This window comes from Amblyomma maculatum, chromosome 3 (genome assembly GCF_055883805.1).
Source record: "Amblyomma maculatum isolate TAMU_Amacu chromosome 3, ASM5588380v1, whole genome shotgun sequence".
Lineage (NCBI taxonomy): Eukaryota > Metazoa > Arthropoda > Arachnida > Ixodida > Ixodidae > Amblyomma > Amblyomma maculatum.
The window spans coordinates 103,349,829-103,361,832 of record NC_139346.1 but is presented as its reverse complement, the minus strand read 5'-3'; the positions used below and the strand labels follow the sequence as shown (position 1 = coordinate 103,361,832).

The 12,004-nt window shown below is 42.5% G+C and overlaps 2 protein-coding genes across 3 annotated transcripts in view; both read right to left on the bottom strand.

The window, feature by feature from the left end:
- The window catches only part of LOC146195454 (3-alpha-hydroxysteroid sulfotransferase-like), a 115,107-nt gene extending 108,853 nt beyond the window's left edge, over window positions 1–6,254 (bottom strand). Inside the window, exon 1 of the mRNA XM_084597828.1 lies at window positions 6,128–6,254. The gene's annotated coding sequence lies outside the window, so the exon portion shown is untranslated. The remainder of the gene's footprint in view (window positions 1–6,127) is intronic.
- The window catches only part of LOC146195453 (3-beta-hydroxysteroid sulfotransferase-like), a 28,692-nt gene extending 22,428 nt beyond the window's left edge, over window positions 1–6,264 (bottom strand). Inside the window, exon 1 of one of the 2 annotated variants that reach the window (XM_084597829.1) lies at window positions 6,128–6,264. The gene's annotated coding sequence lies outside the window, so the exon portion shown is untranslated. The remainder of the gene's footprint in view (window positions 1–6,127) is intronic. The other variant, XM_084597830.1, reaches the window with a different exon arrangement.
- Between the last annotated feature and the right edge of the window lie 5,740 nt (window positions 6,265–12,004).

Below are 12,004 nucleotides of genomic sequence, written 5' to 3'. Positions count from 1 at the left end.
TATTTGATTTGCGAAAACAAGGCGACTGCTAGAAAGGCAAACGCAGCAATAAGATACCATTCAGCCTGTCTTCAGAGCTTGTTCTATCATTTTGGTGCATCTGCTCTTTGATATAGCAGCTATTGCCGCAGTCGACGCAATATCGTGCTACTTGAGCTGTGTATGAGTTTTTTCATAAAACAAAAAAAAAAACAATTTTAAACAACAGTTCTGGAACGAGGTTTTTTGAAGGCTCTTCGAGAGATTCTCTGTTTTTGCCTGAACCTCTTGAACTGGGGTAAAATGGGTTCCCTTTAGCAAAATCTTACTTTAGGAAATAAAACAAAAATACAATTAAGCCAAATCAGGTGAAGAGGGAGTATGCTTTATCACAGTAAAGTTCTTGTTGGTCAGAAACTGCTTGAGAGATAGGACCGTGTGAGCGGGTGCATTGTCCTGGTGCAAGACCCATCCATCACTCCACAACGGTGACCTTTTTTTTGTCAGTTTTTTAACGAAGCCTTTTTAGTACTTCAATGTAGTAGTGTTGATTAACTGTCTGACCACTGGGAAACCACTCAATTATTACAATTTCACTTTTTTTTCGAGCTCCACACTTCGTCTCGTTTCTTTTGTGTCACACCTAGTATGATTGACTGTTAGTGACACTGACACAGTATTGTGCGTTTTCACCTAGGCTCGTCTGCGGCATATGCGAATTCACCAGAAGTAAAACGGAGCACGGAAGCGGCAACCAAACTCAGCAAAACTTCATGTCAGCACGTTCTATCAACAGATGAGCTGCCGAGAGCGATAGTTCTTTTGAACATCGAACACATGATGTGACAATCGCCTTGTCGGCGTCTTGAATGAAACCGCGCTCCTGATGTGCTTCGACGGCGTTGCTTGGCGATGTGGGGCTTTACGCTTCTTCACGAAAACCCCTACGCACCGCCGGAGTGGCGCAGTGCTTACGGCGCTCGACTACTGTTTCAAAGGACGCGGAATCGAATCCCGGCCTCGGCCGCCGCTTTTCGATGGAGGCGAAAAGCAAGGCGCCCGTGTGCTATGCAATGTCAGTGCACGCTAAAGAACCCCAGGTGGTCGAAATTTCCTAAGTCCTCCACTACGGCGTTTCTCATAGCCTGAGTCACTATGGGACGTTAAACGGTTAAACCTCGCGAACAGCAAACTGCCACCACGAAAACCCCTACTCTCAGTCTGCGCTTTCGACTAGGCTCCTGCGGCGCTCGGCGGTGAGACGTCGTTCTGTCGTGTATAAACGCTCGTAAATTCACTGGACAAATTGCGATCCCAATTTAACCATGGCAGCGGTCACACAGACCTGAAGTGATTGAATGCATGACGAAGCAGAGAGCGATATCCTAACGAGCAGTGCAGCTCCACACGAACCGCCGATCTGTATTGCCATTCCCCGAAAACGGCAGCAAGTGCCTGGTGAGTCCCTAGAACGTAAAACAACAAAAAGCAAGTCAATAAGGCCATATAATCTTTTGAATGTACAATGCAGTACGTAAACTAAAATGCAATAATCAATAAAATAGTTTAAGGATTAAAATTCCTTGCGCTAATCCACTGATCATGCCGGTTGCGTTCGTCGCGCCATCTTTAGTACACTGAATGAGTTGGATGTGCGGTAACGAATAAAAGCGCATATAAAGCTCGCACTTCTCATCGCTTTTTGATGCTGTGCATTGGCGCTACTTATCTCGACACTAAAACATATGTTCGAATTCTGTGAGTGCATTTTTTTAGTTTCCTTTTAAATGCACAACATTTAGCTGAATAAAAGTAAGATCTTTCCTTTAGGTTGCATGTTATGATGTTTTTGATTCTTAATAGCCGCAAAACCAGCCGTGAACACAGCCATGAGATGACGGTATAACAACGGTATACTATGCAATCACCTTTACCGCAATCAATTCCTTCCTTCAGTAAGTGTATGCTGCATTTAGGCAGCGTTCAAAGACACTTCTCCGCAATAATCGTCGTCTAACTCGCTGACAGACAACTAGTGAGGAGAAAGAAGTTGCGGGACCCTATCATTGAGAACCCGAAATCGTAGCGAAGATAGCTAGACGGACGCAACCGATGTATGAAGCTCTGTACATTAAGCAACTTTAATTCAGAGAACAATTTTATTAATACCGCATTTCAGTTTGCGTACTGCGCTCTATGCTCCAGCAAAGCATAAAATTTATTGGCTAGCTTTCTGCTCTGTTTTTTAGTGACGCATCGGCGCTTCCGTTGCTGCAGTTTTCAGGGAACGGCATACGTACGCGCCGCCGATAAAGCGAGCACCACAACATAGCTGTGGGTTAGAAGGTGTGCCCCTATCGAGAATCTAACAAGGCCTGTGCATGACGCTCCTTCCCAGCAGCTAACGCCATGTCAAGGATGGGCGATAAAGCATCAGCAAATGAATCTGCGCGCACGAGCCTCGGTTAAGTGGCGAGGGGACACCACTACGCCCATAGCTTCATTTGCTTGTACTTTAAACGCATCTGCAGTCGTGATGTAGGCTACTAGGGGCGCTCGCCTTGACAAGATCTCTTTTTTTAGGGGGTCCACGAGTGCTCCGTGCACGGAGGTTGTTAGAAGTGAAGCAGAAGAAAGCGCAATAATGGAGGCTAAGCCCCAACAAATGGCAAGGAGGAGGTCGAGAAAGAAAAGTACAAAAAAAAACAATTAACACTAGGCTCAGCTACATAAACATGCAACGAGGTAGAAACAAAGCGAAATGCTAGAGCTTTAACAGCAGTCCAAGGATGACAAAATAGGTGTGTACGCCCTATGCGAGACTCATCTCAGAGATCTAAAAGATCCGCCGTTTATAGCAGACTACGTCATGGGAAGGGTGCAACAGAAAGATAGCGGAAAGAAAGGGTGGAGGGGTAGGTGTGCTGATGCACCCGGGAACAAATTGGCAAAGAATAAAATCATCTTCTAAAGAACATATCTGGGTATCAGGAACAATTGCCGGCATAATGACATGGCTAGGGATAGTTTATTTAAAAAGGACACCAATCCAAGCAAGAAAACAAGGGTGTTGTTAAATATCTCAGTGACGATATAAGCCAGTTTAAAGACGGGGCCGATATTATTCTGTTGGGGGACATGAACGGCCACATCGACGATCTGGATGGATGCACGGATTCTAACGGGAAGCTAATGCTAGATTTCTGTGAGCGACACGACCTAGTTATAGCAAATATAGACACAAAATGCGACGGACAAATCACGTGGGAATTCCGCAGCAGTAGACGGACATTGACTGCTGTCTAATGTCGCAAGGAATTTGTAGCAAGGTCACAAAATTGCAAATAGACGAAGAAGGGGAGTGTAGTCTGGGAAGTAATCATAAACGTATTAGTCTGCAGATGAGGCCCTTGATGAAAAGAGAAGTGGAACTTAGAAAAAAACTAAACGCAAAATTAAACGACGATCAAATAGCGCAGATAGCAGCAGACATAGAGGAAGCAATATAGAAAAGCCCCATGGAAGACTGGATTATGAACAGGTAGAACTACTGATAAGGAGGAACATTAAGGACTTTAAATTAGCAAACCGCTGGAACGGAAAGAGGAAGCCACGGAGTTGGTGGAATAAGGAAATCAGGGAAGCTATTGGACAACGACGGGCTGCTTCAAGGGAACACTGAATGGCAAAGAAAGCACAGGTATCTCAGGAGGAAATCGACCAGAAATGGGAATCATATCGACAAAAGAAACTTGAGGTGCAGTCCCTGGTCCAATGTAAAATAAGGCAGTCCACCGATCGCTGGATGGCTGACATACACAATGCCACTAGAGGCGGACCAAGAAAATTTTGGAATTATATAAGCTGGCTAGGTAAAAAGAATTAAACAAAGCAGGACCCGATTCAAGATAACGAGAGAAAGTGTTTAAAAGGAGGCAGTGAACTACATTACATCAGTTATAGCCTAGTCATTTAAGAGCGACGATAGGGTAATCTCCGCAAATCAGGAAGCAACACAAGGTAGCAGAATACAAAGAAGCTTAGAACTGACCAATCTAAACTGGAAAAAGGCAGAAAAAATGTTCCTCAAAACACATCTACAGGAATAGATAGAATTCCGATCAAGCTGATTAATGAACTCGGTCTAAAAAGTAAGGAAACATTGTTAAAAGCTTTGGAAACAGTCATAACGAATAAGCAAATTCCGGACAGCTGGCGGCAGAGTAAAATGAATTTGATTTATAAAAGGAAAGGAGAAAGGATGCACATAAAATCCTACAGCCCGATTACCATAACATCTGTTATGTACAGGTTGGCCACGCAGGCGGTGAAATTAAAGGTGCAAACATGGGTAGAAAGTAACAAGATACGGAGAACTTCAGAACGGCTTTAGCAATGGTAGGCGCTTAGATGATAGCCTGTCCGTGCTTACCCAATGCATCGAAATATCTAGAGTGGAAAATAGACCTTTGTATTTGTATTGTATTGTATTGTATTGTATTGTATTGCATTGTAAATAGAACGTAAGCAGGGAACTCCTGTGGAACATATTAAAAGAAGAAGGTATCGGTTATGAAATAACAGAGTTCCTACAGGAAATATGCCGGGATAACAAAGTAGAAATTACATGGGAAGGGACAAGAAGTACGGAAGCTGTCAAGTTTTGCAAACGATTAAGACAAGGTTGTCCTCGATCACCGCTGCTGTTCATGCTTTATATGATAAACCTAGAACGGACTATACAAGACAGTAACCTAGGTTTTAACCTGCCATATAGAGTTGGTGGAAAGGCGGTAGTGCAGCACCTCCCCGGTTTGATGTATGCAGACGATATTGTGTTGCTAGCTGAGAGTCTGGAAGAATTGCAAACTCTAGTTAAGTATTCCGGAGACGAAGGGGACGCTCTAGGCTTCAGGTTGAGCGCAGTTAAGTCGGGTCTGATGATTTTCAACGGCTCAACTGATCGGAGTCTTGAAATACAAGGTCATGAAATACCCAGAGAAGCAGAATATAAATATCGGGGGGTATGGGTAAACGAAGGATTGGCGTACATTGGAAAGCATGAGCAATCACTTAAGGCGAAAGGGAGAAGGAATGCCGGGATAATGAAGCATACGGCATTGTGGGGATACAACAGGTATGAGGTTTTGAGGAAAACGTCATTTTTCGAGCAGGGAGACAAGCTCGATCCCGGCTGTTGGCGCGCCTGCCTCGCTGCCCGACAGATGACGCATCATGTCAAAATAGCTTTTCGACTCTCTTCTGCGAAAATTGTGCACGCCGCCGAGAGCAGTTTTTCCTCGATTTCGGAAAATCTAGGCAAGTACCAATGTTGAATCACTTATCAGATAACGTAGACGATATTTTACTACTTTTTGAACGTTGTTTCAGCTGGAATGGGATAGTAGATTTCGGATAGGAATTTTTTAAATCCCAGCCCCCAAATATTCAAAACCCTGTATATCACACCTAAGGCGCCAATGAAGCTTATATGAAAGCGCACCGTGGCCATGGAAAGCTTATCAAGGTAATGTGGACGTTGAATATTCTGAAAACACTAGGAGCGATGCCAGATTAGGAAAAGGTGCAAAACATCTTTAAAGGGCATTATCATTTTTATAAATGCAACCAATTAATGTAACAATGCAGTGTTATCTGTATTCAAGTGGTCTATTACGAAAATTTTTATCCAAACGTTTGCCCGTAGATAAGTTCAAGAGTGAAATACTTAGCGCTGGGGCCTCTGAAATGAACCAGCGGGCTAGTATTTGCTATATTTAAAACGGCAAGCTCGCTAATAAGCCAACCATTTACTTAATCTACACGCTCCGCCAACACTAAACCTAACCGTTTCGATGCAATAGGCACATAGTTGCTATGAGAGATATTAAAATTATGGTCATTTTCATTTAGCTGAGGAAAATCCGCACACAGGGTCTACTGCAAGTATTTTCCTTTCGCATTGCAGCACGCAAGAAACCGACTATTGTAAAATGCCTTGCGCCAGCGAAGGGACCACCAGAACAAGAATCACTGGAGCAACCGTTATGTGGCAGCGCCAGTATCGCATGCAACTGCTCATCAGGAAGAACAAAGTGATAAAGGTAAATAAGAATAGGACATAAACAAAAAAGGAATAAACACATACCACAGCGAAGAGACGAACGCAGAAAATCCGGCTTTGAGGTCCGCGGTAAGGCCGCGCACAGCTGGTACGCTCACACAGAACACAAACTACGTTTCATCGCTCGTGCCACTGACGAAAGGAAACGTAAATCGTGTCGCAGTGGGCGACAGACAGCTTACGCAGGCCGAATGCAATCGACGGCGGAAAGGGAAAGTAGCCAACGTCCGGCGAAATGGGAACCGGAATTCTGAGGAGGAGGGAGAAGGGAAAGTAGTGGGTAGGCCGGTAGGCGCTCTAAATGAGTAAGGGCGCTGTTATGGCGGCACTAAAGGGAATATAAAATAGAGAATTAGAAAGGAAACGCAATGAAAGTACTAATAGATAGCAGCAGAAAAAGAAGACCAGAAAGGAGATGAGCAAAAAAAAAGGAAGTATCAGAAAAGGAGTCGCGAAATATTACAATGACAAAACGTTTCTTGGCAATAAGAAAAAAAACAACAACAACCTGCGCGAACGAATTTCAGAAGGATATAAAAAAAGGTCTCATGGCCACCAAGCTTCCTTTCACGGTTATCTCGACTGTTTCGTCACAGACGCGCGTGTTTGCGAATGGTCTGGCGCTGTGGAGGACATTGCCCTGGCGAGAACATTTCCGTTTGAAGACTTTTGGTGCGCATGGCTTTCGTTGTGTATGTTTTTGCCGCCGTTTTTTTTTTATACTCTCTTTTTTTTGCGGTTTAATAAATATAATTTCCCCCACGCTCATCTAGACGATGGCTCCAATAATAGTTTTCTTTTTTTTTGGTCTGGATGTTCTGCTTGGTCTCCTAGTCTTCGACGGCGATATCCTTCGCACTGTACACTTTTGAGCAGTTCGGACATACTGATAGCATAGCAGTCAAATATTTTGCAACCATAATCATTGCGAAAATTTTGAGGTAATCGCCCATCAGCTAAAATCTGGATCCCCTCGCTCTAGGCCGGATAAACGAGTAGAGCTTGCTGATTTTCAATAATGCAGGTCTATAACATTTCTTTTATTGTAAGATGGCTTTGAAAATGTAATCTATGCTTGGTGCAGTTAACAGAGTCGTTTCCAATGTCCCTTCTTGTTTTAGAAATTAAACTGGTAGCTGCAGAAAATTTGGAATTTTGATGACACTGCTTGCCTTTTAAAATTTTCCAGGACACTTTTCAGACCACCCTTGAATTCTGAAGTGTCGATGATTTGAGAATTTGTCGGGAGCTTCGTTACGAGGCTCATAGATCACACGATGTATATGGGGTGTCCTAGCTAACTTGGACCAATATTTAAAAAAAATACGATTGGACCGAGCGCAGTGAAACCAATTCAGAGATGTTTACAGTCGCCTATGATAACCTCCTGTAGTTTTTAGTTCACTGAAGTTAATTATTAGTGCTGAATAATTAGCTATTTTGTAATCATTGGCTTGAGAGAAACATGTCAATGAAAAAGTTGCAGATCTTGTCGAAAAACGAATAGCTGCTTTGTTTCCATAAAGATTGCGGTCACGTGACCAGCTTTTATTGCTCAAGATTGCTGTCACCTGACCAGCTTTTATTTTAAATCATTAGTCAAGTGCGTACAACTTGCTTCATCGTAGAGGGCATGGCCCAGAAAACCAGATTTGTTATCTCAGGCGCGACCCGAGGCTTTAAACTGACGCCGCAGTCTCGAGGAAGTTGTTTTTTCTTCTCCAGGCGTTGTTTTCCGCTGGTAACATCACTTTACGTAAACTCTAGTTTGATGGAAATAACGTAGCTACCTGTTTTTCGAGAAGATCTGAAACCTTTACATTGACACTTTTTTTCTAACGCGAATAATTACAAAAACCCTGAATAGCCTTCAGTAATTAATTCATTTTAGTGAACACAAATTATACTCAAGGTTAGCATCGGCGACTGTGAACAGCTCTAAATTGGTTTCTCTGGTCTATTGCTTACCGCTTTTTTTTTTAATGTTGGTCCAAGTTAGCTGGGGTACCCGTATATGGGTGTGTTCCAATAAGAACGGTAATCGAGGTCCCCATAACCATTTTATTTTTTGTTTTCTATGAAATTTTATATGTGCTGGGGCAAACGTCTCCACACACAGAAATGGGCTTTTGTATTGCGAGATACGGCGTTATTTACTCGGAAAAAAATCCGTGTAACTCTACTGGGAGAAAACGCAGTTTTATAGTTTCACAAAGTTGCAAGTTGAGAGACCTGCTGCTAGCGTGCTAAATTTTTATCCTCTATTGTTCGTTACTCACTAAATGTGTGTAACATATAACTGTATGGGAGTTATTGAAAACGTACGAGGGGGTACCCAGATGAAACCGAACTAATTCTTTGGTGTGCCGCGCTTTCATAGTACTGTGTTCCGAGCGCATAGAGTTAACATTCCAGAGTCATTATTGTCAAGTGGCTCTGTTGTAGGTCAGACGCACTAGCTTCGCCAGAGTTTATAGTGGCAACTGTTTTCTCTGAGTGTCGTTTTTACAATGGCTGATTTTCGTGGCAGCGTGCGGCGCAGAAATCGTGCTTTCTGCTAGAAAAAAAATGGAACAGAAACTCTTGAAATCTTAAAAACGGCGTGCAAGGATGATGCTAGGGGGGGGGGGGGGGGGGGGGAAACTCAAGTGTTTGAGTGGTTCTCCCATTCCAAAATTGGTGAAATGTCAACTGATGACCAACCTCACTCTACCCCGCCAGGGTGGCGCAGCGGTTACGGCGCTCGGCTACTGTTCCCAAAGACGCGGGATCGAATCCCGGCCTCGGCGGCCACTTTTCGATGGAGGCGAAAAGCCAGGCGGCCGTGTGCTGTGCGATGTCAGGGCACGTTAAAAAATCCCCAGGTGGTCGAAATTTCTAGTCCTCCGCTGAGGCGTCTCTCATAGCCTGAGTCGATTTGGGACGTTATACCTTACGAACCACAACCTCTTTCTGGTCGTCTTCCGCGGCCCGAATATATGAAAGTGCTGAAGAAATTAATGTAATCATCAATATTTGAGCGAAAATGGTATGCCCCTGTTCCTCACCCCCTATACTTACCGGATCTTGCCCAGTATGACCTTTTTGTTTCCTAGAAGGAAAAAAATACGTGAAAGGAAAGCGTTTTGCTGATGTTGCAGAGACAAAGAGAAAAACGACGCAAGCGCTGTCAAGCATCACAAAAAAAATGAATATAAACAGTATTTTGAAAAGTGGAATGAATGATTAGATAAGTGTATTAGTGCAAGTGGAGAGTACTTTAAAGGAGATTGAAAGTTTAGGCTTAAAATGTGAATCAATAAGTTCAAAAGGAAAGTTCAGTTTCATTTGTGTACCCCCTCGTATTTTATTGTTGCAGTTGGTTAAGTAAGAAGTCGCAACAATTGCTCCAGACGTAACGCGCTATAAAAAAGGCCATATTAAACTTTACATACGAACATGATAAGTTATATTTCAACAATAAGTCTTTCTACGTCTATTATTCAGATAATATCTTTGATTTCGGGCAAAATTGCGAGCTCTACACTGCTAGATGTGTCCTCTACAACGCATCAAATTCGCCTAAGATTAAAAAACATAAAAAAATGGGCTTTTTTTATTTAAAAAATCATCTACCATTTTTATGAGAACTCCTCTCAAGAATTTTCATTACCTTAGAAATATGACAGCTTGTAAAATTGTTTCAATATGTTGTTTACAATTATAAATAAGCATAAAACTGAAGGCTGGTTTTCAAAATTGTCGATATTCAGCCCTACATTCTGGCGCACTTTAATAACGCTTTGCCGTTGAAACTTTTTCTCCATATTATCTGGACAAGATCTCTATGCCTGCAAAATTTGGAAGCTGTAGAGGTGTTTGTTCTTCTTTAAAATTATTTTGAATTCGGCCAAAATTTAAAGTTATCAAAAAAGGACAAGTTTGACGACTTGAAAAACTACCGCGCCTGCGATATTTAACAAAATCTAAGTAATTTATAACACGAAATACTAAAACGTACTGCATTACAGAAACTAAATATATGAAAATAAATAATAAACTGACAGCATGTTGTCATTCTACAGAGGTTCTTATGGCTTCCCCTTAAAGAGCAGGCGTAAAATGTTCGATTTAGAATTCCTGAATTTAGTTACATTTTAACCTATGTAATATTGAAACTCTTCTCAATGCTTGTAAAGACATTTTCTGCTTGTTGGTAGTGTTGAAGATTGACTAAATTTGAATAAATTCGATATTTCTCGCAATTTCATGGGTGAACGCGTTACGGTTCAACTTTTTCTATATCCTGTACATTATTTTTTTTATACGAGGTGTTATGTTGTCCAATCCAGCTCCTGATTATATTATTTCAATTCTCCTTTATGAGTAAAACTGTCGATACTCTTTTCTTGTAGATCATTTTTTCTGATGGGCACATAATTACAACAATAAGCAAAACACTTTTCAGCACGATAGCTTGCGTGGACTTTTATATTTACAGCAGCACCACGAGTGAGCCCAGATGAGCATTCTTGTCGATAGCCCTGTCTTGGTGATGCATTGGTTAGGGCGCTCGATTACTGTTCCCAAGAATGCGAAAGCAAGAATGCGATGGTTCGAAAAGCAAGGCGCCCGTGTGCTGTGCGATGTCAGAGCACATTACAGAACCGCACGTGGTCGAAGTTTCCAGAGCCCTCCACGACGGCGCCTCACAAAGCTTGATTCGCTTTGGGACGTTAAACCCCACAAACCGAACCTTACCAAACGAAATCGTGTCGGCAGAGCCATCTAGCCTAGAAAAAAAATTAGTTATGGTTTCACTCTGGTTAACCCTAGTTGAACTTCGATAGCAATGGCGAAAGCTTCTTTTGCCTTCTACATTATTCCCCTATCACGCCATATTAGTGTAAGGTCCTACATTATTGGGGACACTTAAGCCTTTAATAGTATGATGCCAGAGTGTAAGTTACCAGTTTTCGTCTCCTCCTCCTCCTCCTCCTCCTCGGCTATTCAAAGTAAAGCGTGGTCTCCGCCGGGAGCACGCGACGGCTCGAACCTTGACGCAGTATTGCTATCGGAATAAAAAGGCAAACTAACACGGAGCGAAACCACCGTCCACCTAGGCTGCAGGTTACTTACGCTTTGTAGGTTAGGTGGACGGCGGGTTCGCTCTGTGTTGAGTCGCCTTTTTTATCGACTAGATGCATGCTCTATCGGCATTTTTTAAATTGGAATCAAAGTTGCGGCGTTTTTGCCTGTTTGAGAATCTTGGGCGCATTGGATGCGTTGTGGAGAACACACCTGGCAGTGTAGAGCTCACAGTTTTGCCTGAAATGAAGGAAATTATCGGAATATTAAACGGGAATAGACTTAATGCTAATAATATAACGCATGATGCCCGCATTTAGGGTTGAGAAGGAACTTTCTTGTAGCGCGTAACTTCTGGAGCAATGTTCGCGATTTTTTACTACGTCAACTACAACAAAACATCGTTTAATTACCTACCATGAAAGAAAAAGTTGCATAGATTTATTGGGTAAAAAAATAGATGACAAAATTGTAGTACGCTAGCAGCAAGCCTCCAAACTTCCAATTTTCGAAATAGCAAAAACGGTGTTTTCCACCTGTGGTGATGTACGATTTTTTTTTTTTCAAAGAAATGCACCGTATCTTGCAAACCTTCTTTTCCTGTGAACCAATTATTATTATGTGTACGACAGGCATTCTTAGTTCGACAATCGATGATCACGTTTGTTGCTATCACCGCCGCCGAGTTGCTTAGTTCTTTTGCGGGCGCGAGTCAGCCCAATAAAGAGTTAATTGCAGTACTATCACGTCTGTGTCTTCATTTGGTGTCTATGACCGTGTCACCACTACGTGCCAATATAAATATATCATCATCATCATCAGCCTGATTATACC